General features: G+C 46.9%; 2 protein-coding genes across 3 annotated transcripts in view; one reads left to right on the forward strand and one right to left on the reverse strand.

The window, feature by feature from the left end:
* The window catches only part of Mras (muscle RAS oncogene homolog), a 48,504-nt gene extending 35,616 nt beyond the window's left edge, over positions 1-12,888 (reverse strand). The window contains exon 1 of one of the 2 annotated variants that reach the window (XM_085827941.1): positions 12,820-12,888. The gene's annotated coding sequence lies outside the window, so the exon portion shown is untranslated. Of the gene's footprint in view, positions 1-12,233; positions 12,622-12,819 lie in introns of those variants that run through there. The other variant, XM_021171194.2, reaches the window with a different exon arrangement.
* Positions 5,486-24,998, forward strand: part of Nme9 (NME/NM23 family member 9) — a 50,940-nt gene continuing 31,427 nt past the window's right edge. Inside the window, exon 1 of the mRNA XM_021171193.3 lies at positions 5,486-5,531. The gene's annotated coding sequence lies outside the window, so the exon portion shown is untranslated. The remainder of the gene's footprint in view (positions 5,532-24,998) is intronic.

Consider the following 24,998-nt stretch of genomic DNA (forward strand, 5'->3'; position numbering starts at 1 on the left):
GCTCCAACTGGAGCAACCACTGAAAGGAGAGGCAGGTGTGGTCTGCTTTGTAAATCCTTGTTCTCAACCCCTGGAGAGATGGGGGCAGGCATCAGTTAATATTTTCCTAGTACTGGAACAGTCTCACCTGCAGCTAAGGGACAGAATTTCTTTAGCCTGCCATGGGAATCTGCATGTAACTAGGGAGGTCATCCTAGTGGGCCCTCCCCAGGAAGGGTTCCCCATACTTAGGGCCTAAGTCCAGTCAAGCTGCCTGCAGCCCTACCCTGCCTGCAGTTCTAGCTCAGCTGAACTCTCAGGGCTCCTTTTACATCCTGCTACCCCACAGCTCCGTCCAGCTCAGCTCTGCACAGAGATTCAGCTAGCACTGTGCTTCTCAACCTTCCTGATGCTGCGACCCTTTTAGTGCAGTTCTTCATGTAGCGGTGACCCTCCCCCACCACAAAATTATTTTGTTGAGACATCATAACTGTAATTCTCCCACCGCTATGAATCGTAAACATCTGTGTCTCCCAGTGGTCTCAGGTGAGCCCTGTGGAGGGATGGGGACCCCATTGAGGACGAATGAGTTAGCACCCCCTTCCTATGCGCTCAGGCAGGCCTCTTTCCCACCTCTTCACTCCAAACTAACTCTCTACTGTTTTCTTCCTTCATTTTTTCCATTCACCTCAAATCAAAACCAAGGTCCAGGAACTCTGCTGCACGTAGCTTTCCCACTCAGTGACTACATCCGCTCCCAACTTGGGCTCCCTTCTCCATCACTGCCTCCCCAGTCCTTCAGCCCTGTTATTCCTTAGCTGCCCTTGAACACAAAAGACACTCCTGGAAAACTATGCATGGGAATCTGAGGCTTTCTGAACAGAGCCTTCTAGACTTTCCTTCTGCTGCTCAGAACCCCTCCTCCCATACAGTCTCTGCCCCCACTAAGTCCTAGCAGGGTGTCCTTCGGGGGCAGGGACAGTAGCCAGGCCTCAGGTTGTCAGTGCCTGTAGGCAGCCTTCCAGTGAAGGCCTTCCAACTAAACTCCCTCTGACACCCTCTTGAAGGAGCTGCCTATGTCTTCTCAAGCCCTTCTGAACTATACCTTAGGGAGCAATAGCCCTCTGTACCATCCCTACTGTCAGATTCCTCCGCTAGCATGGCAAAGGGGACCGAAGGCAGACCCTCAAGGACTTTGACCCAGCTGCAGCCAGAGAATGCCTGTCATGGGGCAGAGGTTTGGTTTGGGTTCACTTTTGAGACAGGGCCTCCCTGAACGGCCTAGGCTGGCCGGGAGCTTGTTATGCTGCCTCTGCCTCCCAACAGATAGCTTACCTTTTTAGAGGAACGAGAAGTCTAGGTTTTTGTATGAGAACTCCAGATTTTAAATCACTGTATAAGCCAAACAAATGACCCCTTTACCTCAGAATGGCTCTGCCCTGGGTCAATGGCTGCCTCCTTGGCTCTTTTCATCTTGTACATGATCCTAGGGCTGTGGTGGCCTGGGACAGATGACTCTTTACTGCTGGCCTGGCTTGGATCTGGCTGCAAGGAGCCAGAAGGTAAAAGCACTGGACTTGACCCCATGCAGCAACAAGGGTTCCTCAGCCTGAAGGAAAATTTCCAGGGGCGTGTTCTCCACAGAGAGGGCACACAGCCGGCCTCAGGAATAGCTCAGACCCAGGGAGGCGGAGGGCAAAAGGCACATTCAAAAACCATATTGTTTTCCTCATATATTGTCAAAGCATCCAATGCCATTATCAAAGAATGTGAACATTTTTAATGCTTGACCAAAAAAAATAAATAAATAAATAAAAAGGAAGAAACAGGGACTAGGCTTTTTCCAGAGGTAGAACGAGGTAATCTAATTTCCATCTTTAAAGAGTAACCAGATGGATGGGCCAAACAAAGGGGAAACTTCCTGGAAACGAGCTGGGCACGGCAACGAACGGGCTGATGGGATTTTCCTGTGTGACGGCCTGTGGCGTGGCGCATGGAGGAGAACCAGTCGCCTGACCCTGAGCATCCAGCCAGGGCTCAGCGTAGGATGGAGTTCTTTCTCCATGACTCTTCCAACTCAGGATTCTAAGCTTTCTAGCTGAAAAAGCAGGGGGCAGCTCGCCACAAATCCCCCAGCAAGCTTATGGTTTTCTTTGTTCTGTTGGTTTCTCTCTGCCTCCCCAACCAAGCAGATCTGACTTGGAAGGGAAAGGAAGAACAGGCAGAATGGTCTAGTTCCAAGGGGCAGGCTCAACCAGAGGTCATCACAGTCTCCCACCCTTTGGTTTTCTCTCTCTCTCTCTCTCTCTCTCTCTCTCTCTCTCTGTCTCTGTCTCTCTCTCTCTCTCTCTCTCTCTGTCTCTCTGTCTCTCTGTCTCTGTCTCTCTCTCTCTCTCTCGTTTTGTTTTTGTTTTTTCGAGACAAGTTCTCACTGTGTAGCTCTGGCTGTCCTAGAACTCACTCTGTAGTTCAGGCGGGCCTCAAACTCATAGAATTGCCTGCCTCTGCTTCCCAAGTGCTAGGATTAAAGTGAAGGTGTGTTGCCTCCTCATTCAGCTCTCTCTGCTTTCTACATAGACCCTTCATTCAAAGTCATTCGTCTGGGGGCTGGAGTTGTAGTTCAGTCAGTAGAGTGTTTGCCAAGCATACATGAAATCCTAGGTTTGACCCCTCAGCGCTTCACCAGCCACACAAAGCCGCTTACACCCATAATCCCACAGCTTGGGAAGTAGAGACAAAAAGATCAGGAACTCACGGCCATTCACAGCAAGTCTGAAGTCAGCCTGGGATACACGAGACCCTGTAGTGAGGGGGAAAATGTCTATCTGCTAGCTACAATCCTCAGCAAATGATCAACCATGCAAAACTATTATTGGTGAGCGTCAGACAGTAGGAACCCCTGCAAGGAGAACCAGACTGAGGCCTAGGGCTACATTGTATCATTATAACATCTGTTTATTAAACCCTAACCACACAGTAAGCCCCATAATAACTTCCCAATCTCCCAGTGTGCCTTGGACTTGGTGAGATTTCAGTTTTGTCAACCCAGAGCATGCAGTGATCTACCTTGATCGAATTTCACATACTGGTACCTAAGGCTCAGTTGTACGTGATTTAGTGTGACTTCCCCAGACCATGGTCAATGCACATCCCTGCAGTGTTCCCGTGACCATCTGTGGACTCACAATACCTAAGCTCTTCACAGATCCTCAATCAAAAAGAAAATCCACCCCTGCCCAGTTTGGTCATTAAGAGAGGCAGCCTGACTTTAGAATTTATGCTAGCCTTATTAATGGCAGTAACCAGTCTACAGCATCTGCCTTCTCACTGTAGGCCTATGATACTGAATTTTGCTTAGAGGAGCTTTTTAACAGACCTTTCTGGACTTAGAGGGTGTGGCTCAAACTTAGTTTAAAGTAGACTGTTACAGAGGCTCTGCTATCACGTGGTAGAAGCTTGGAGTTTTCACCTCTGGAAGGAAGCATCCAGGAAAATTGACCCTTGGGAAACTGTAGTAAATGAGACTTGAGAAAGAGAGAACAGCCACTGGAGACATTCTCCAAGGGTGGGACCAAGCAAGAGGAGAATGAATGTCACTCACTGCTACCTCTGGCTCTGTTGTAAGCCATGGGCAACCCCTAAGCTCTTGGAGAAAGCCTGTTGTACATATAACACAACACTCAGTCCGTAGGACTTTAGGAGCAAAGAAGCCAAGAGTATTGGACACACATGCGGCACAGCAGGTATTTGGCCCTGGAGTCCTGACAGTCACTAGGCCTGGTCCTCACCCTCAAATACTCAGAATAAGGGGATTCTGAGTGTATATGGGATTTTTTTTCACTGATGCTTAGGCAATTAAAAACAAAAACAAAACAAAACAAACAAACAAAAAACAAGATGCCCTTGGAGAACTTTACTAAATTCAATGGGAAGAACTGGGTGCCTATTTCCTCACACCTGTGAAATTGAGGCCTGGCCCCAGGGAGACTGGATTAGAAAGGAAAGGGACAGGAAGTGGCTGGGGGCAGACATAGGGAACTCACTTCAGTTCACACAGAAAACAGAGAATGGGCAGAAACTAGAGCAGAGACTTCTTCCAAGAAAGACAAGCCAGGCAATCCCTAAGGGCAGATTGCCTGCTCTGAAGTCTCGTTGGGTGGCCCCAGACCCCTGCCTAGCACTGATGGAGACCCCGCCTGGGACAAAACCACCCCACCCTGTCCTATGACATTCCACCCACATGAAGGCTTTCTCCAAACCCTCAGCCCATCCTTCCTATTCACCCACACCAATCCTAAATAGAACAGTGCCTCTGAACGGCTTTCCCTCTTAGAATGGTTATTTTGTTAAGGTGCCAAGTGGCCGGTCCCTGCTCCCCTTTCCATCCTTCCAACCATCCCCAGTTGGAGTCCACAAATAAGACAAAAGCTTTGTTCCTTTATTTTTATTTCCTCCATAAAATCTTAAACATGCAGGAAACACCCACCCAGTCCCAGATAAGTGGACTTAGGCCACAATCCACGGAGGGCGGGTGGAGCTTGGGTCAACGGGTGGAGTGGACAGGAGGCTGGGAGGCCAGTTGGCTTTAAATGCCCAGAGGGTACCTGACCTTTGGAGAGAGAGCCTGATTTCCTCAGCGGGAAAAGGGCTTGGTGTGTGTGGTGGTTGGCCTTCCCACTCTCTGCCAAGAATCTCAACCTGAGGAATGTGGGTGTGGAAGGGTGGCTGAAGAGACATATCCTATACACATTTTGTTAAAAAAAATATATATATATATATATATATATATATATATATATATATATATATCCCCCAGGCATTGGGACAGTGTCTCCACCCTTCTTCCCTCCTCTCCAATAAAGCAAGCTTTGAAAGAGCACAGGAGAGGCTATTTTGGGCTGTGGGGGTGACTCCTGAGGGGGTGGTACTGGCTGAGAACGATGCATTGCTCAGGATCTCGCTACAGAAGCTTCGGTTTCCATAGCTGTTAATTAAAACAAGGAGAGGTGAATTTGTGATTAGCTACAAAAGGGGGGAATTTTCCAGAAAGTATGCTGAGATTCCAAAGGATGAAAAGAAGAAAAAAAAAGTAGCTAACTTGAAAGTGATTCTTCTTTAGAAATGAACGCTTTGGGGAGGCAGAAGCCTATCCCCAGGGTCCTCTACACTCTTAAAGAGGTAGTGGCCCCAAGTTCTCTCCCAATTGCTGCCGATTCTATCAATCTGTGTATAGCCACATAACTACAAATGATTTTAATCTCAGTGTTGGTATATACTGTGGGCAACCCAGCATACAGTATTGTGGTTGGTACAGGTTCTTGTAAACTCAACTTTTCTTTGGAAGTTAGGTCTGTAAACCCGAAACATTCATGTATTTCTGTAAAGTCAAGTAGAACTTAGTTCTACAGCATATGCAACTGCGTTTGCTGGTGCCACCTGTATAATAATAAGACAACCTCTTGGTCCTTTCAGCCTTGGGGACTTTTGTAACATCTCCATCAGATGGGAAAGGATCCATCCAGGTTGATCTCTTGCTGGCAACTCAATAAAAGGTAATTTCATCTTCAACAGATTGTATTGAGGATTTGCGGGCCGTTGTGGCCCCCTAAGGTCGCGGTGGCATATTGTAAAACCAGTTCAAACCTCAGCCCCCCCATTAGTGATGCACTTGAAAAGATATGCCAGTAAGGAGGGCCTTCTAGAACAGTCCGAGTCCTCACCAACGGCTCTATGAAGCAGCGCTCTGCTGTTCTTACTCAAGCCTGGGCTGAATGCAGATTCAGTCTGTGGGTGGAAGCAAGGATGCCTCCAATTGTCCCCAGGAGCGTCCACCCTCTGCAGTGAACAGCTGGTTATCCATGCTGGGCAGAGAAGAGAACCCCCTACAAAGCACCTGGGGCCTATTTTAGAGGAAAAACTGGAACATGCAGAGTGGGGGATCAGAAAGCATCTCTACTGGACTTGGTCTGTTTCCTTAAGCTAGTCCTATATTTTTGTTTATCTGGCTTGGGATTTTTTTTTCTTTGGTTTTTGGTTCTTTGTTTGGTTGATTGGTTTTGGGTTTTTGTTGTTGTTGTTGGATTTTTGTTTTGTTTTGTTTTGTTTTTTGTTTTTTCGAGACAGGGTTTCTCTGTAGCCCTGGCTATCCTGGAACTCACTTTGTAGACCAGGCTGGCCTCGAACTCAAAAATCTGCCTGCCTCTGCCTCCCAAGTGCTGGGATTAAAGGTATAAGCCACTATACCTGCCCTATACTTTTGTTTTGAGACAGGGATGGCCTTGAACTCACTATGTAACTGGAATGACCTTGAACCCCTGATCCTCCTGCCTTGACCTCCGTAGTGACAGGATGAGAAGCACGTACCACCATGCCCAGCTTACTCCTATAGTTCAGAATATAACATGGACATTGACAATGATTGCTTCAGCCGGGCGTGGTGGCGCATGCCTTTAATCCCAGCACTCAGGAGGCAGAGGCAGGCGGATTTCTGAGTTCGAGGCCAGCCTGGTCTACAAAGTGAGTGCCAGGACAGCCAGGGCTACACAGAGAAACCCTGTCTCGAAAAAAAAAAACAAAACAAAACAAAAAAAAGACAATGATTGCTTCAGATGAACTTCACAAATCATCAGATTCTAAAAAGAACAACCATAGTTCTGTCTTTTCCAACCTCCTGTTCCAGTCTCTATTTAAATTACAGACGTTCAGAACACTGGTGACTGAATTAGGCTCCGAAACCTAGTGATCAAGGCAGGCATTAGTGAAGACAGATGAGCAGGCTTGAAAAAGACCTTTGAGAAAAGTCAAAGCCCAGGGAGGCACACTTGCCTTATTTCCCAGTGTCTATCAGCACCTCAGTGGGGGACTCACTATCTTTTTCAGTGGGTTACCTGGGTATGAAGACAAAGAAGTTTAACACATGGAAACTAGCCTCAGCCTTCAACAGTCTCATGCTGGGCCCAAACTCACCAGGCCACATGACCAGGCCCTTTAATTCCGGTGCTACCATGTGCAGATAAAATAGTCATACCCATTCATTCTGAGTCATGGTTTAGGGGTGTTTGTTGCATTAGCCTTTATATTTTTCTTTTTCAAAATTAAAAACAAATAAAGTGAGCACGTGGTTTAGGGGCTCATTGGCAGCTGAGTAATGGAGCCAAGGTTCCTGACAGTCAGTCCTCCCTGCCCTTTATGAATCAGCCACACGTTCACCTCTCTAGTTTCTGCTGCCTATGGTGTTTTCATGTAAAAAGTACCCCACCTCTCTCCCTATGGGCCCCTGCCCCATGGCATTGATTATGTAGAATCGGACCTCACAGCACCAGCAAAGCGGGAGTGTGTTGTTCCATCCTCCAGTTCAGGGAACAGCAAATGCTGCAGAAGTATCATTAGCTTGAAATAGAGCATGCTCAGACTCCTCTCCGGCCCTGCATCTCTAAGCTCATGACGATGGAGACCTGCTTAGCCTTTCTGGATCCTGGTTTCCACAACCACGGAAGGCTAACAGGATCCAGCGACACTGTCATGACCGAGTGCCACCACCATAATGGTGAATATAGTGTACTGAGCGGGGTAAGTCCATAGGTCGTCGCTGAAGGGAAAATGGGTAGGTAGATGAGTGGGCAGGTGGATGACAGTCAGACAGATGGATGGATAGAAAGACGGATGGACAGATGGATCAGTAGGTGGATATATAGATGGACATACAGATAGGATATCTTTAAACCAAGCCACTGAGGAGAAGCCAAAGAAAGAAAAAACTGTTCATCCCTTAAAACACATAACTGAGCAGTCTGTGTGGGGCAGGGTAAGAGATGGAAGGAAAGACCTTTGAAACAACAAGCAAACTCCCCAGAGGAGCAGACCAACCTGAAGGGCAGTAGGTGCCCTGTCTCTACAAGGCTGAAGCAAAAGTCATCACAGATGAGGGACTTCCTCTGTGGAGTGCTTCCTAGCCTTTACCCAGGAGGCAACTTCACACGCAGGCCGTATCTGTCCACTCATAATCTTAACCTTAAAATTAGACTTTTAAAATTAGACTTTTATTTCCCTAATAAATTTTTTTTCTTTCCTTTCCGTTCTGATCAAATTTTATTTGTTCATTCACATGTTCGTTTATGGGTATGTGCAGAGGACAATTTGTAGGAGTGAGTCCTATCCTTTTACCTTGCAGGTCCCAGAGATTGAACTCAGGCCAACAAGCTTGGCAGCAAGTGCCTTTACCTACTGAGCCATCCCACTGGCCCTCTTTGTAGTCTCTGAGTCAATCTCATGTAGCCCAAAGCTGACCTCAGATCTTCTGTGTAGCTTAGGATAACTGTGAATGCCTGCTTTTTCTGTTTCTACCTCGTGTGCTGTGATTACAGGCTTCCATTACCACACCTGTCTCTAATTTTTTCTGGAGCATTAATCTGAACAAGATAGCCATTTAAATAAACAAGTCTGATACCATGCCTGTTGGTATTTATTTTTTATTTTTTTGTAAAGCATGGTAACAACTCCTAACTATTCAAATGGGAGATCTGTCTGGGCCACACTGTAAATGAACCCCCCCATTATGAGGAACAGTTCTGCTGAGTGTGAGTGTGACTCTACATTAAATGTGCTGGAGGGGCCTGCTGGGTCATGATTCTGTTATCTGAGATAGCCACAACACTGATTCTGCTCTTTTTCTCCTGGCCTTTCTGGTCTCCCAGCATATTTCATCTGTGTATTTCATCTAATCCCCATGACAACCCTGGGCAGAAAAGCCACAGACAGAGCCTGGGCCTGCACGGCGCAAGATCTCAGAGGACCGGGACTGGGCTTAGAGCTTCCTAGCTGCTCATTATAGCCCACCACTCCTTGCTACAGAATCAGTTCCATTCTTGGTGGTCTCCAAAATCTCACTAACGGAACAATCAAAATATAAATCATGGCTTTCATCCATTGGGAGGTACCCTGATGCCAGGCTCTCTAGACAGAAGGGCTCTCCAGTCCCTTCTGAGACTCACTCTCTCACCTTAGCAGCTGGGGAGACCCAGACTTTCATTTGGCCATCTGGCCATCCCCAAGTCCATCTAACGAAGCTGCCGGGCATATTAAAGAAAAAGAACAGGCTAAATTCACAGGGTTGTTTCATGACTCCCATGAAAGAAAAGCCTAGAGAAAACTATCTTGGACCACACAAGCCAGCTACAAAGGAGGAGTATGGAGGTATGGAAGACAGGCCAAGCAGGGCCAGTGAGGGGACACTGTCAAGGACCTCCACTTTGGGCTGCATAGTGGCTAGTATGGACTCCAGCCTGGCCCTTGGCTTTGCATCAACAACACAGCTCCTGTCTCAGACCCTCCCAGGGAAGACAGTAAGTATCCCAGTCACTGTAGATTCTGGATTCTGTCTCTGTCCCTTCAGGATGCTCTAAAGATGAAAAGTGCCCAGCTGTGACAAAGAGCTACACAACAAGTCTCCAAAAACCATTTCTGGAACAATGGGCATTAGACCAGGGATGGCCAACCCGTGGCTCATTTTCAGAGATTTGCAACTGCCCCCAGTCATATGCTATGACTGCTAATCTTGTCTTCACTTGACAAAATTTAAAATCATCTAAGAATCTAACTCCCGGGCACGTCTGTGAAGGTGTTTCTAGAGATGTTTAATGCAGGAGGGAATACAAGCATCACCAATGGGCTGGTACCTCTGAACTAAATAAACAGGAAGCAAGTCAAAGCCAGCACTCATCTTTCCTACTCTCTATGGGTGCAGCGTGACCAGCCATCTGTCTCATCACCATGCCTTCTCTCTCAGGAGGGGCTGTACTCTCAAACTGTCGGTCATCATGAGCTCTTCTTTAAGTCTCTTTTTCCAGGCCTCCCGCCACAGTGACAAGAGAAATAACCAACATGCATGCTCAACTCTGCACATCAATCAATGTTCTCTACTAACTTCTCGTACACATAAAGAGTGGCTTCTCCAGATCATGCAAATCATGAGTCTAAACTCCAATTCTCATCCTTCTTGACCGTCTACCCCACACAGTAACTAGCTGGAAGGGTACAATGATCTCCCAACAGCCGAGAGTGTCTTTGGGAGATCTGAGCCACATCTAGCCTATTGTTATTTGTGTTTTGTTACTTGCATCCCTGCAGATTTGGACCACAGGGCCAGCCTGGAAGCATCATATTAAATTCTAAGGGTAAGGCTTCAGAGTCTATTGACAAAGTGCTCAGCTCAGCATCTGTATCATGGGTACCTGGTAGGTGCTCCAAATTGCAAGATGCTCATAGCCAGCTCCTCCATTTTCCCCATCTCTCTAGAAAGGTGCTGATAGCTCATAGCCGGCTTATGCCTGCACTCAGACCCTCTAGATACTAGTGAGCATTCCAGCTTTGCACAAGAACCCAGTTCCCACTTAGCCCAGCTTGCACAAACAACACAATACCCAGGAGCAGTATGTTTTCAGGTCCTTCCATGGAGGTGCACTGACTGGGGCCTCTCAGTGGTAGACAAGATTACAACAACAACATGTGTCCAATACAGGACAGAGATCACAATTTCCTGAGAACTGAGTCGATCCAGGAGACTGGTAAACACATGATGTTAGGACCTGTCACTCAAAGGACTCAATTCATTAACATCCTCCCTTATTCTGGATGATGATCCCTGGAGCTCAGGGACCAACCTCAGGGGGGAAGTGACTTGTCACTGTATACAACGGTATAAAACATCTAGGCCTAAAACTAGTAAAGTTCCATTTGTCACTCACCTCCCCCAAATCTTATAAATGCAGCCAAGGAGAGTGGTATGTATCTTTAATCCCAGCACTCAGGAGGCAGAGGTCAGAAGATCTCTGTGAGTGGCAGACCAGAGAACACAGTAGGTTCCAGGCCAGCCACGGCTATGGAAATTGCTTTAGATAGGAGCAAGGCCCACTGCTCTTGAGGGTAGTCAGTCACCTGCCTCCCCAGAGGGCCTTTCCTCTCCATAAGGAAATGTCAAGGTCACATCTGGGGGTGGCAGTTTCCACCAGAACACTGGACTTGCTTAACCTCCCACTACAAAGAGACCAACCTTGAAACCCACTGCAACAGAGCCCCCACACCTCGCACCGGGGCAGAGAAAGGCCAAACCATGCCATGAAACACAGTCGGTGAGGCTAACTGCCTGCTGGGTACTATGAGCACACATACACACACCCCCGAAGAAACACCACGGCCTGAAACATTTTCAGCCCCAGTCAGCAGGGACATGCAATTTACAGGAAATAAGAAGGTTTACAGAATGTTAGCAGCTCAGATTTCTTCTCTGGGAAAAGGGGCAGGAGAAAGTCTACGAACTGCTTCAGTGAAAGTGCTTTGTTCACAGCTAAGCCCTGACATGCGTCAGTTGTTCATATACATAGCTGCCACCCCACACTTCAACCCACCACTGCAGGACGTGCGGACTGGTACACTAGGAATGCACAGAACAGGCTGCACAAGCCTTAAACGTCAGCATCTTAGAGCCTCACTCATAACAGGCCAGAACAGACACAGGGTCAAAAGCACACAGGCTTAGGCACAGTACTGGGTAGGTTAACTTCCCACTTCTCCCACCTTTCTGGAGGCGTCCTGTCTGAAGATAGGCAAATTCCCATCAAGTACCAGGGCTTTGTAAGCTTTGCTTTTAAGTCTTCTCTGCTCACTCCTCGGCCAGCCAGACCTCTGGAGGCCACAGTTTTGAGCGTCATCAGTCAGTCTCTCTAATTTGGTCCAGAGAATCAAAAACCATTGTAGCCCAAGAAGGTTCCCCACCACCAAGAGCTGCCCCAGCGCTCAGGTCAGAGTTCAGGTGACACAGTCTTTGTCCTATTCTCCAAGGCACCTCAGTTCTGCAGGGGGTTCTACCGTAATGTCAGGGGCCCACTCTGCTCTTCTGAACAGACGTCTCTCTGACCTAATCCTGGCGTAGGGGCTCTTGAGCTCTCCCACTGACCACACTAGACTGTCATTCAGTTTGTGCCCTGCTTTCCAAGCAGAACAGGATTTGGCATTGAGCCTGACACATGATGGGCACTGGGCCGCATCAGTTTAACGAGCGCAGGCCCCAGTTGTGACCAGAGAGCCAGCCCAGCAACCCGAACCCGGGACGCAGTGAAGAGTTGTTTATGAAGAAAGCTGTTTTGTATTATCCACATGAATGTGCCACCTCTCCGCAGATCTTTACCCTGATTTACGCCATTTTAAGCCGGGAGAGCCCCTACCCGACCCCGCCGCCCACCTCCCTGCCGAGTCCTTACCCGGGCAGCCGAGGAACCCCAGGATGACTACAATCAAAGGAGTCTGTCTAAGCGGCGGCTAGGCCCTTCCCACTTGGGTCGGAGTGGCGAGCGACTTCTCCGCTGCACACCGTTAAACCAGAGCCGGTGATAGGGGACAGAGGCCACGCACAGCCGGAGCCCGCTGCCCGGGTGCAGCCGGGTGCAGCGCAGCGCAGCCCGGCGAGCGCGGAACCGGCCACACCGCCGGCCACACCTCCAGCCCCGGAACGGAACAAAGCACCCGGCGGCCTCCTCCCCGCAGGGCTGCCGGGCGGCTCGCCGCGCGCTCCCGCCCGGGCTGGGCTCCCGCCCTGGGCCACCGCCTCCTCGCTAGCACCGGGAGGAGGGAGCGCCGCGCCCGCCGGGCCCCGCGCCGCCGACTGACGGCTCCGCGCCAGCCAGCCCGGCCGCCGCCGCCGTCCCCGCCCCGCTGACGCCTTAAAGCGACCGCGCACCCCGCGCTTCGGGCGCCTTCCGAGTGGCCGCGACGACCCCCAAACGGCACCACTGTGGGCACTGGGACAGCTGGCACCGGGCAAGGGTCCCCTCGCCTCCACTCACTCACCGCACGGATCTGTAATCTGTGAGCCTCCGATAAGCCTGGGACACCTAAGGAGAATTGGCCCCGGGCGGCTTTAAAAGAGCTGGAGGTTCAATCTTTAACTCTTCGGGCTGCCAACTTCGGGATCTGCGGACGCCTCCCCAGTCCTTAGAAGAGTCCTGTCGCTTCAACCAATTCCCGAGGACCCCAAGATTCCGAGGGCCTGCTGCTTGCTTTAGCTAGGTGCCAGATTCAGACCTCAAAGTTCTTGAGAATTAACCAGCGACCTGGATAGGAGGCGGCGACGTTCGCACACCATTTAACTGTTCCATTGGGTTGGAGTCATTCCCTACTCCCCGATCCCCGGCTTTCCCTTTTACAAGACTTGAGATATGATCACATAACGCTGAATATATGCTTTTAAAGGTGTACGTTTCAGTGGGGTTTTGGTATAACAAAGTTGTGCAACCATAGTTATTTATCTAATTCCAGAACATTCGCGTCACTACTCCTTTTCCCAATAAATAAAAAGAAAAAAACCTCTGTGGGTAACCTCTCCCCATTCTCCCCCCCCCTCCCAGTCTCTGGAACCCTCTAATCTGCTTTTCAGCCTCGGTGGATTTGCCTATTCAGAACATTTTATATAAATGGAGTCATACAACATGTGGTCTCTGTGACTGGCTTCTTCCACGGTGTGTGCAGGCTGGATGCATGTGGTTCCGCGTAGCCACGCCTCGGCCAGACTCATCTCCCACTGTGTGTATAGGAAGCATTTGTTTAGCCTTTCCTCAGTCGATGCTTACCTACTTTCCCCCTTTCTCCAGGTGTGAATAAAGTGCTAGAGTGTTAAAAGTCTTTATGTAAATACAGTGATTCCTCTTGGATACATACACCTCCAGTGGAATTGCCGGGTTGACTGGGCAACTCTTTCGGGGGCATATATCTGTTTCCAAAACAGCCATAGCATGTTACACTGGCACCACTCACGTGTATGCAGGACATAAGCATGCCCCTGTGCATGCAATCATGTGCATGCCCACAGTTGTGAGGACAGGACAACAGTGGGTGTTCCTTTCAGGTGCCTGTCAGCATTTTGCCTTATTTTGATCTTTGGTTGTGGTTGTGGTGGTTGTGGTTGTTTATTTTGAGGAGTCTCGTTTGCCTTGAACGGCTGAGTAGGTAGAGCTACAAGCCTAGGGGATCTGAACTTCTGCCTCCCTTCTCAGGTAAGGAGGCCATGACTCTAGACACAGCCTTTGTTTCCATTTTTGTTCTTGCCAACACTTGTAATTGTGTGTCTTTCAGATGATTGCTTCCCTAGTGGGGGTGAAGTGGCCTTTTGTTCTACATCTCAAAGCTTCTCTCTCTCTCTCTCTCTCTCTCTCTCTCTCTCTCTCTCACACACACACACACACACACACACACACACACACACACACGTCTCTGGGTCATTTTTTGAGGACATTCTTTTGCAAATGAGCCTTGAAGTCTTGGACCTAGGTTTACTTGTAGCTTTACGTGTATATATATACACGGGACTGCCTGCTATTTTGAGTGCTTCTCCACACCCCTGGCCTCAGGGAACCTCAAAGCTCTGTATCTTGCAAACCTGCCTGAGATTCTGCCTAAGGCAGTTTGCCATTGGCCTTCCAGCCACCACCCGTTTAAGGAGAGGCCAGACTCCCATCTGCCTCTCTCAAAGCCGGGGTGGCTTTCAAGAGTCCCAGGACAGAGAGCATGTTAGATGCTATTGAAGGTGTCTTTCACTGGCTGTAGGGAGTGAACCGAGTAAGGAGAGGGGCCTTGAAGGTCAGAAGTCCCTCCACCTTGGCTGTCTGGGTTCTGCCCTGGCACTGTCTTTTTCTCTCATTTTTGTTTACCACAGACCTCAGGGAAGGTGGGCAGAGGGCTATAGCTACTTCTGTTTCCATACAGAAATCCTTCTCACGTCTGCTCTTCATCATTAAATTCCTGAGAGTCTTCATCTGTGAGTCTGCGGCTTTCAGGCCATTGCTCGGGATGGATATCTCATTTAGGCTGTCCCCCCACCCCAGGCCACCCTACCCCACCCCACCCCACGCCTGCCTACCCCATTCCTTAAGCCCTGAAATAAAGCTGTGGTGAACAGTCTTTTAAAAGCAGGATGGCCGGGCGTGGTGGCGCACGCCTTTAATCCCAGCACTCGGGAGGCAGAGGCAGGCGGATTTCTGAGTTCGAGGCCAGCCTGGTCTACAAAGTGTCAGGACAGCCAGGGCTACACAGAGAAACCCTGTCTCGAAAAACAAAAACAAAAACAAAAACAAAAACAAACAAAAAAAAAAAACCCAGCAGGATGACTGAGCAGCAAAAGGGAGTTCTCCCAGTTCACTGGGGATGGGGTAGGGGACTGATGGAGCACCCACGGATAGAGCTCCCAATCACGGATAAAGGGTGTCAGGGAGAGGGGGCTGTGTGGGAGCGCAGAGATGAGCACCTATCCCACAGTGTAAAGGGAACAAGTGAGAGCTGATGACCGAGCCAGGTCAGACAATGGTGTGTGGGTGTGTGGGTGTGTGGGTGTGTGGGTGTGTGGGTGTGTGGGTGTGTGGGTGTGTGGGTGTGTGGGTGTGTGGGTGTGTGGGTGTGTGGGTGTGTGGGTGTGTGGGTGTGTGGGTGTGTGGGTGTGTGGGTGTGTGGGTGTGTGGGTGTGTGGGTGTGAAACTAAACCCACCGGCCGGGCTAAGAGGCAGGAGACAGAGCTTGTATACTGAGGTATGAATGAGCTGACGCCTTTCCAAGTAGCAGATCTGCATGGTTGATCAGGTGTGTCAGAAGCGTGGCACACCAGAGACTTCTGGCCAAGGACCCAGAAAGAACACAGACCAGATTTCATGCCTTGAGGTCCAAGGCCCAAGAATGGGACAAGAACCAATTCCTAGAATAGAATAAAGGTCAGAGCTGCTAGGCTAATACACAATGAGACCTCCCAGTTAGTGACAAAGCAGGTGTGCTGTACCACTGGCCCCAGGGATTGCTGAACAATGGATTAGAACAGACCAGAGCTAAGGGTTCAGTGAGTGAGAAACTGGGAGTGGGTGGAGCCTTCAGGATTCGGAAACCATCCAAGTCCTTATAGCTCATCTTTCTCTAGACTCCAGGCTTAGGTCTCTGTGGATAAAAGTAGCTCTGAGCTTCTGAGCACTCACACGTGATGTGCCAGCTGCTGGAGATAATGATGGCTGTATGGACCTCCGGGGGAGGGGATCACAGCACTTAACCAGCCTTCCTCTAGATGTAAGGAGGTTTCGGGTGCACTTAGCCCACAGAGGAACTAAATTCCATCCCCTGCACGCACATCCACCTAACAACCACCTGTAACTCTAGGGATTCTGACATCCTCTTTGGCTTCCATATATATATAACGTAACTCTAATATATGTGTATATGTGTGTGTATGTATACAGGTGTGTGTGTATATATGTATATATAACGTGTAATATAACATATAATATATATGTATACCCTACAAAGCACATGAAGTTAACATAAAATAAAATCTTAAATAATAAAACTAGCTGATAGTGTGATAGCAGTTGGGGCAGTAGGTCTGGCTGAGACAGGAGGACAATAGAGAACCAAGTGAGAAACAGTGTCAGACATGTACTACATCTGGGCAGCGATCACATCTGCCCATGGTAATCTGCAAGCACACTGTGCCATGCAACAATGACTCTAAATATCCACACGGATGATTAATACACGGAGGAAAGTGAAATATACAAAAGGGTTCAAAAAATATAAAAATTAAAAATTGTAACTAAAATCAAGGTTGCGTTAGGTCAGTTTAATGGGAGATTGAGCACAGTTGTGTAGAGGCTTGATGCAATCTGAGGATGACATGGAAACTAAAGCACAGAGAGAGAAAAAGAAGCCCAAGTGATCACAGCACAGAGGTTACACAGGACACACTCAAATATCTAACAATCATAGCACCGGGATCCTAGAGGGAGGGGCAGGGAAGGAATGACAGAGAATACTGTTGGCAAAGAGAGAGCTACAGGGAGAGGATTTTCTACAGTTTATGAATGATTAAATATACAGATTTGAGGAGCTTGTCACCCCCAAATGATAAGTGCAAACAAAATCACAACCATAACCAAAACTACCCAAGACACCATCTCACCAGAGTCAGAATGGCTTGTGATGAGAATTGCCAGCATGGAACACAAGTGCTGGTGAGATGTGGGGAAAGGGGCCCCTTACCCACTGCTGCTGGGCAGGGCCCCCTTACCCACTGATGCTGGGCGTGTATACAGCACAGCCACTATGGAAATCAGTGTGGAGGCTTCTCCAAAAGTTAAAAATAGAATTCCCATATGGCACAGCTATACCACGCCTGGGCACATTCCCAAAGGACTCTGTGTACTACACAGAGATACTTGCTCATCCATGTTTATAAATGGTCTATTCACCATAGCGAGGAAATGGACACAGCCTAGACGCCTATCCACAGATGAATGGATAATGAAAACCTGAAATGTGTGCACAATGGAATTGTATTCAGCTGCTAAGAATATTGAAACTCACAAGGAAATAAATGGATCTGGAAAGTATTATATTAAGTGATGGGCCCTAGTCTCAAAAAGGAAAAAAAACCTTTCATATGCAGATACTAACTCTTATGTATTTAATGTGTGTAAATGGGAGGTTATACAAGTTGGTACAGACTGGGGAACTAGATAGGAGTCCAGGACAGGGAGTGAGAGGTGTTGGTAAAGTGGTGGGGGAGCAAAAAGCTGTCCATGAAAGCAGATAGATGGGGGGGAGAAGGGCCCAAAGGAGGCTGTGGGAAAAAAAAACAAATGAAAAAATGCCAAGATGAAAATCTATTTATTGTAAGCTAATGCAAATATTTTAGATTTATTTTCCAACACAAAAACTTCACATGCGTGTCTATTATAGTTAAACCACTGAAAAAGGAAAGATAATTGATAGAAGCAATGAACAAAATAAAACAAACTCCAAAACTGTCAGCCAGATGACTCAGTGTTGAGGGGCCTCTGCAGTGCATGTGCATATACAGTATGTGTGCACACAGAGTACATGTGCACACACAGTGGTGTGTACACAGTACATGTTCACACACAGTGCGTTTACACACACAGTGCATGTGTACACACAGTGCATTTGGACACACAGTGCATGTGCATACACAGTGGGTGTGCACACAGTACATGTGCATACACAGTGCATGTGCACACACAGTGCATTTGGACACACAGTGCATGTGCACACACAGTGGGTGTGCATACACAGTGCATGTACACATACAGTGCTTTTGGACACATAGTACATGTGCATACACAGTGGGTATGCATACAGTACATGTGCATACTCAGTACATGTGCACACACAGTACATGTGGACACACAGTATATATGTATACGCAGTGGGTATGCATACAGTGCATGTGCACATACAGTGCATGTGCACACACAGTGCATGTGCACACACAGTGCATGTATACACAGTACATGTGCACACACAGTGGGTGTGCATACAGTACATGTGCACACACAGTGGGTGTGCATATACAGTGCACGTGCGCACACACAGTGGGTGTGCATACAGTACATGTGCATACACAGTGCATGTGCATACACAATGCATGCATACACAGTGGGTGTGCATACACAGTGCATGTACACACACAGTGCATTTGGACACACAGTACATGTGCATACACAGTGGGTGTGCATACAGTACATGTGCATACACAGTGGGTGTGCACACAGTACATGTGCACACACAGTGGGTGTGCATACAGTACATGTGCACACACAGTGCATTTGCACACACAGTGCATTTGCACACACAGTGCATGTACACACACAGTGCTTTTGGACACACAGTACATGTGCACACACAATGCATGTGCACACAGTACATACACAGTGTGTGCACATGTGCATGCACAAAAGTAGGTATAAGTGAAGTTGAAATTAACAAGACAGCAGGACTGAGGCAAGCTAGACGATGGAGTGGTTCATTTAAGGTGCAAAAGGTAAGAGACCCCAGCTTTGAATCTCATGGTCACTGACCACATCCTCCAGTGATGAAATGAAATAAACTTTCAAATGGACCTAAACTGAGGACATTCATTACCCACTGGCAGTAAAAGAAGAAACAGTTTCTAGCCAGAAAGAAATAGTTCCAGGCAGAAATGTGGACGTGTAGGAGGAAGTGAGGGGCACCTGAAAGATCACCACCGAGAATGAACTATGTTGTGAACAAGTCCAATCTGCAGCCTGCAGGCCAATGAGAGCTTTTAATGCAGCCCAATACAGAGTCATAAACTTAATTAAAGCACTATATGATGTATTTTGGTAACTCCATTGCACAGTTTGTATGAACTTCGTAGATGATGACGTCACAATGGCAAACAGATCCTGAGTGTGAGCAGGGGTTCTAAGCCCCTTTACGTCCTTGTCCAGATTCTTCTGTCACCGAGGCTCAGTGTCTCTCCCCCATCTTCTCTCAGGAACAGGCCTCCTCTGGGATTGCCTACCTTCTCGGTTCATTGCTGGGAAATAGAACTCAAACTGAAACAAGACCCAGGCCCAGCACTAAGATGAACTCATATCTTAAATATAGACACCAGCATCAGAGTGTTGATAAACCAGCCTTCCCACACTCCCCTGTAACAAAATGTGTTGGAGCAGAGGTCAGAGGGACAGTGGCAGGGCAAGGAGCCTCTGGCCCACAGACCAGGGCTTCCCCATGCTGGTTCAGTCATAGGCTGGTAATGGGCTTGCTTTCCAATAGTGTTGGTTTCATTAAAAGAGTTAAAAAACAAGGGGCTGTAGAGATGGCTCAGCAGTTAAGAGTACCGACTGTTCTTCCAAAGGTCCTAAGTTCAAATCCCAGCAACCACATGATGACTCACAACCATCTGTGACATAACAAGATGTGATGTCCTCTTCTGGAGTGTCTGAAGACAGCTACAGTGTACTTACACATAATAAATAAATAAATCTTAAAAAAAAAAGTTAAAAACAGCTGGGTGGTAGTGGCACATGCCTTTAATCCCAGCATTTGGGAAGCAGAGGCAGACGGGTTTCTGAGTTCAAGGTCAGCCTGGTCTACAGAGTGAGTGCCAGGGCTATACAGAGAAACCCTGTCTAAAAAAAAAAAAAAAAGAATAAAAATATTTTGCAATTTCATTCTTTTTTTGGGTTTTTTTTAAACGAAGATTTTATTCATTTTATTTTATGTATATGAGCATGTATGTGTACCATGTGAGTGCTTCATATTCTCAGAGAATGAAACTCCACCTACAAGTTGGGTTACTAATAGCTGTAAGCCACTATGTGGGTGCTGGGGACTGAACCTAGTCTTCTTCAAGAACTGCAAGCTGCCGTAAGCACAGAGCCATCTCTTCAAGCCCTATTTATTTATTCATAATAGACAGCAGCTTATGTATCCCAGACTGGTCTTGAACTTGCTATGTTGCCAAGGATAGATTGCGGTATTGCTTTTCACACCTCCCTTGTCAATGGTTGTGCTGCAGGCAGATGCAGACTGGATGCCCAGAGCCTTCTTGTCTCCTTTCTGTGACTCACACTCTCAGAGACTCCTCCAAAGTGAATGCAGTGAATGCAGAGAAAGCCTGGAGCTTCAGTTCCCTGGGAATTTTCAGGGATTGCTTTTGTGAACCCTAACAGGAGAACAGGCATGGTTTCAGAGTAGGTGCCTTCAGGAGAATGGGTTTCCACTGGCGTCTGTACACACCAGTGTTGTGCCCGGCTGGGGGGAGGGGGTTAGATCTAATTTTCTAGATGGCAAATTTGATGTCTTTTGACATTAATGTCACCACTTCCCAAACCTTGAGAATTGGGTAAAGAGGAGTGTGAGTCATTTGAGAAACATATATTTACTCAGAACCTGACATTTTTGGTAATTTACATTTGATAAAAATGATAGCATCGAAATTAAGCAATACTTTTAAAAGCATCCGGTTGGCTTTCTTTATTGAAAACTAAAATCCTTGGTGAGCATTTCCTGGTAGCTGCTGAGAGATTGAGCTAGAGAGAAGGCTATTGCCTGCCACACGAGCAGGGTCCTCTAGACAGGAGTCAGTCTCAATGATAATCTAAATACAGCGTGTAATATTCAAAAATGCACACAAATCTTTGAGATAAATATTAATGAGGTTTAGAGATCCCAGAGGGCCATTTAGTGCAATGCACTCAGCTGAGGGGCAACTTGAGGAAGCTTGTGGGGTTGTGGGGGAGGAGGTCCCTCTAATGAAGCCTGTGGAGAAGCTGATTTATAGCCCTGCCTCAGACAGAGGCTTGTCAGGACACCTAGTTGGGAAAGGAGTGTGAATAGAGTCCAGAAGGTCCTGCGCTCCTTTCCCTGTCAATAGACACCATCACCTCTCTGCAGTTGTCAAGGATTATGAAGTGGGGGCCACTATGTTGGCTCATGCCTGTTGCCCCTGGGTCAGCCTTGGTAAATAGTTTGAGCCCATCCTAAACAAACCATTGTGATCTGCGATTTCTATGTTCTTTGCAAGCTAACAATTAGCCTCCCGTAGTGTCATAGGTGCTGGCGCAGATGTGACGCTTCTAGGTCAGAGACGAAGAAGAATTTATTAGTCAAAACAAAAACAGTACCAAGGTTGCCAAAATTCCTCGGTTCACTGCAGGACAGTGAAAAAAAGGAAAAGGGCTGGGGTGTGTCACAGCATAGGAATTGGGTAGCCAGTTCACTAGGAGGTCCAACCAGGACTCATCACTTTGATGTAATGCTAACTTTGCAGCTTGAGGAAAATACAGCCCAATGGATATAGGTTGTCAGGCTCAGAGAGATACTTTATGGCTGGCTTACCATCTTCTTAGTACAATCACCCCAGCCCAGGTAACATATGCCTTTAATCCCAGTGGTGGAGCGAAGAGGGCAGAAGCTGACAGATCGCTATGAGTAAGTTCAAGGTCAGCCTGGTTTCCATAGTGAAGCCCTATCTCAAACAACACGAACAACAAGTCACCACCAACGAAATACTTATATGGAGCACACTAATTAGACTAACAAGGAGTTTATTAGTAATATTAAGAGAGGAAGTGGGAACAAGATAAGATGGGGCCACTAGGCTGGAGGGAGGTAATCGTGGATGGATATGATAAAACATGTATATGATTTATACATTGGGTAAATGTATGAGATTGTCAAAGAATAAATAAATGTGTTGCTTAAAACTATTAACAATCATAGCTATTTCTTTTGTGCCGTTTTAGGGTGGAGAGGGTGGGCACGATGGAGCCAGTCATTCAGGACTTAATTCTTCCTTGTGTTGTGGTGTGGTTTTCTTTCTTCTATTTTTTTTTTTTAATTCCTTCTTTTGCCATTGCACCAGAGTGTGAATTAGCTTCCGGGTTCTCCGGCTCTAAGCTGGGCGGTGATTGTGGTCACACCCTGACAACACTAGGGATCTCAACTGATTCCTCTTGTAGCCTCACCACTATTTTTTAGCAGTTTAATGGGTATATTATAGAGTCTTCCATTTTGTGTGGAATTAGCTCCTCCCCTTCAAATGCTGTAATTAACATCACTTAAAATAAAACTTGAATAAAATACTGAAACCTCAAAAAAAAAAAAAAACTACTAACAATCAATAGTAAGTTTAGCAAGATCTCAGAATAGCAGTCAATACGCAAAACAAACGAATGCATCTCCATGTTCTAGCAGCAAATAGCTAAAAATGAAGCTAACAAATAAAATATTTCAGAGCTGGAGAGATGGCTCGTTGTTTGAGAGTGCTGAATGCTTTTCCAGAGTACCTGAGTTCAGCTCCAGCTCCAGCTCCGGGGAGTGGGGGATCTGAGTCTTTGGACACTACCCCAATAAGCTTAATTAAAAAGAAATCTCTTTAAAAGTAAATAAAATATTTCAATAATGTAGGAGAACACAGAATGCTAATGGCTTTTGGTTTTTCAACAACTAAAAAACATTGTTGAAATAAAAAGAAAAACAGAAGTCTGATGATTTAGCCTGATCTAGATGCCCAAGACCCTGGGTTCTATCCCCAGCACTGGGAAGAAGATAAAATAGAAAGATCAGTACGTTTGCAGATTTGGTGACTCACCGTCAATAAAATGCCAGTTCTCTCTGAGCTAATCCTATAGTCAGCTGACTGCTACTCAAATTTAACAGAATTTTCCAAAAAACATTAACAGGCTGACTCTGAAGTTTATATAAAAAGCAAGCAAAGTAATTAAAAATAACCAAAGGGATGCTGAAAAGGAAAACAACAAGCATGAAAAATGCTATGATTAAACATACTGCTTTGTACACTAAGCTAAAAGATAAAAGAAAATTGAATTACTTTGATTATGTGATTTAAAGATAATCTTGATTGTTATCTAATGGTTACTAAGAGCAACAACAAAGTCCTAAAACACACATACTAGTATAGTTAATGGATTTGTGTGTGTGTGTGTATGTTTTCTAGACAGGGTTTCTCAATGTAACCAGCCTTGACTATCCTGGACTTGCTTTGTAGTCCAGGCTGCCTCAAATTCACAAAGATCTGCCAGCCTCTCCTGCCTCTTTCTTTCCCCCTGCTCCCTGCCCCCTGCCTCCTGTCCCTTGCCCCCTGCCTTCTGCCTATGCCTCAAGTGTGCCACCACAGCCAGCAATGGATTTTTTTTTTTTTAACACAGGGTCTCACTCTATAGCCCTGGCTGGCCTGATACTTGCTATGTAGACCGGGCTGATCTGGATCTGATAGAGAGCCACCTACCCCTGCTTCCTCGGTGCTAGGAATTAAAAGTGTGTGCCACTAGCCGGGCATGGTGGCACACGCCTTTAATCCCAGCACTTGGGAGGCAGAGGCAGGAGGATTTCTAAGTTCGAGGCCAGCCTGGTCTACAGAGTGAGTTCCAGGACAGCCAAGGCTGCACAGAGAAACCCTGTCTTGAAAAACCAAAAAAAAAAAAAAAAAAAAAAAGTATGTGCCACTGTGCCTAGCCTAGCCAGTTGATTTTTTTTTTTTTAAAAAGAGAAAACAATTCAACGAAATAAGGTAACCTTCTCAATGTCGGCTCACACAGTTAGAATTATGTGGGAGGGTAAGCCTTGGCCCTTTCCTCACACCCCCCACAAAAATTCGTTTGAAACAAAGTATGGTGCTTCAAGACTGTGGAATGCACAGCCATGCAGAAAAGTTAAATTATGAATACACACAACTACTGGGATGCTGGCCAGGGGAATTTCAAATTCCGAGGCAATTATACCAGATGAACAAGCTGGTCCCCCAAAAGATTACATATTGTTTGATATCATTTATATAACTTTTGTAAAACTTTTTCTAATGACAAAAAGTTTAGATACAGGCTAGGGGTAAGACTGGGACGAGATCCAAGAAGAAGGTGGGCGTGGCTATAAAGGGCAACATAGTGTTTGTTATGTTCAGAATTCTGAATAACAGTGAATCCACCAACTTGTGCAGTTTATAAAATGTTTACAGAACACACACACACACACACACACACACAGAGAGAGAGAGAGAGAGAGAGAGAGAGAGAGAGAGAGAGAACAGCAAGCAGTACCCAGGCCATCTGAATGAGTAAATTGCATCACCACCAGCAATCTCTTTATGATACTGTATTATAATTTTTAAAATTGTTACCATTGAGAGAAACCCCCGGAAGAGCACACAAAGAATTTCTCTGTGCTATTTGCTACAACCACAGTAAGAAACAAGAATCAGAGTAAAACCTGAAATTAAGTGGGCGGAGTCCTGTGCACTTAGAATGGCAGCTACTTGGGAGGCTAAAGGGTTATTTGAACCCATAAGTTCAACCAGCGTGAGCAACAGCGGAAGACTAAAGGGACAGGGAACTGTATGCCTAAACACAGAGGTGACCCTTTCTGATTATGTGTACGTGTGTGCACCTGAGTATATGGACATGCCCACACGGGTGCCAGAGCTGTCATCAGGAGAGGCCATGGGATCTCCTGAAAGTAGAGTTTCAGGCAGTTGGGAGCCACCTTGTGGGTGCCAGAAACTGAACTCAGGTTCTCTGCAAGAGCAGCGAATGTTCAAAACCATTGAGTCATCCCTCCAGCCCCGAGAGGCCCCTGGAGGTAACTTTGTTTAACTTATCCAGTCCAGGATAGTCAAACAAAGTTTAACTTTGTTTCATTATATTTTTTTCTTA

This window comes from Mus caroli, unplaced genomic scaffold, assembly GCF_978045245.1.
Source record: "Mus caroli unplaced genomic scaffold, Mus_caroli_1 scaffold_11, whole genome shotgun sequence".
In the NCBI taxonomy this organism is placed as follows: domain Eukaryota; kingdom Metazoa; phylum Chordata; class Mammalia; order Rodentia; family Muridae; genus Mus; species Mus caroli.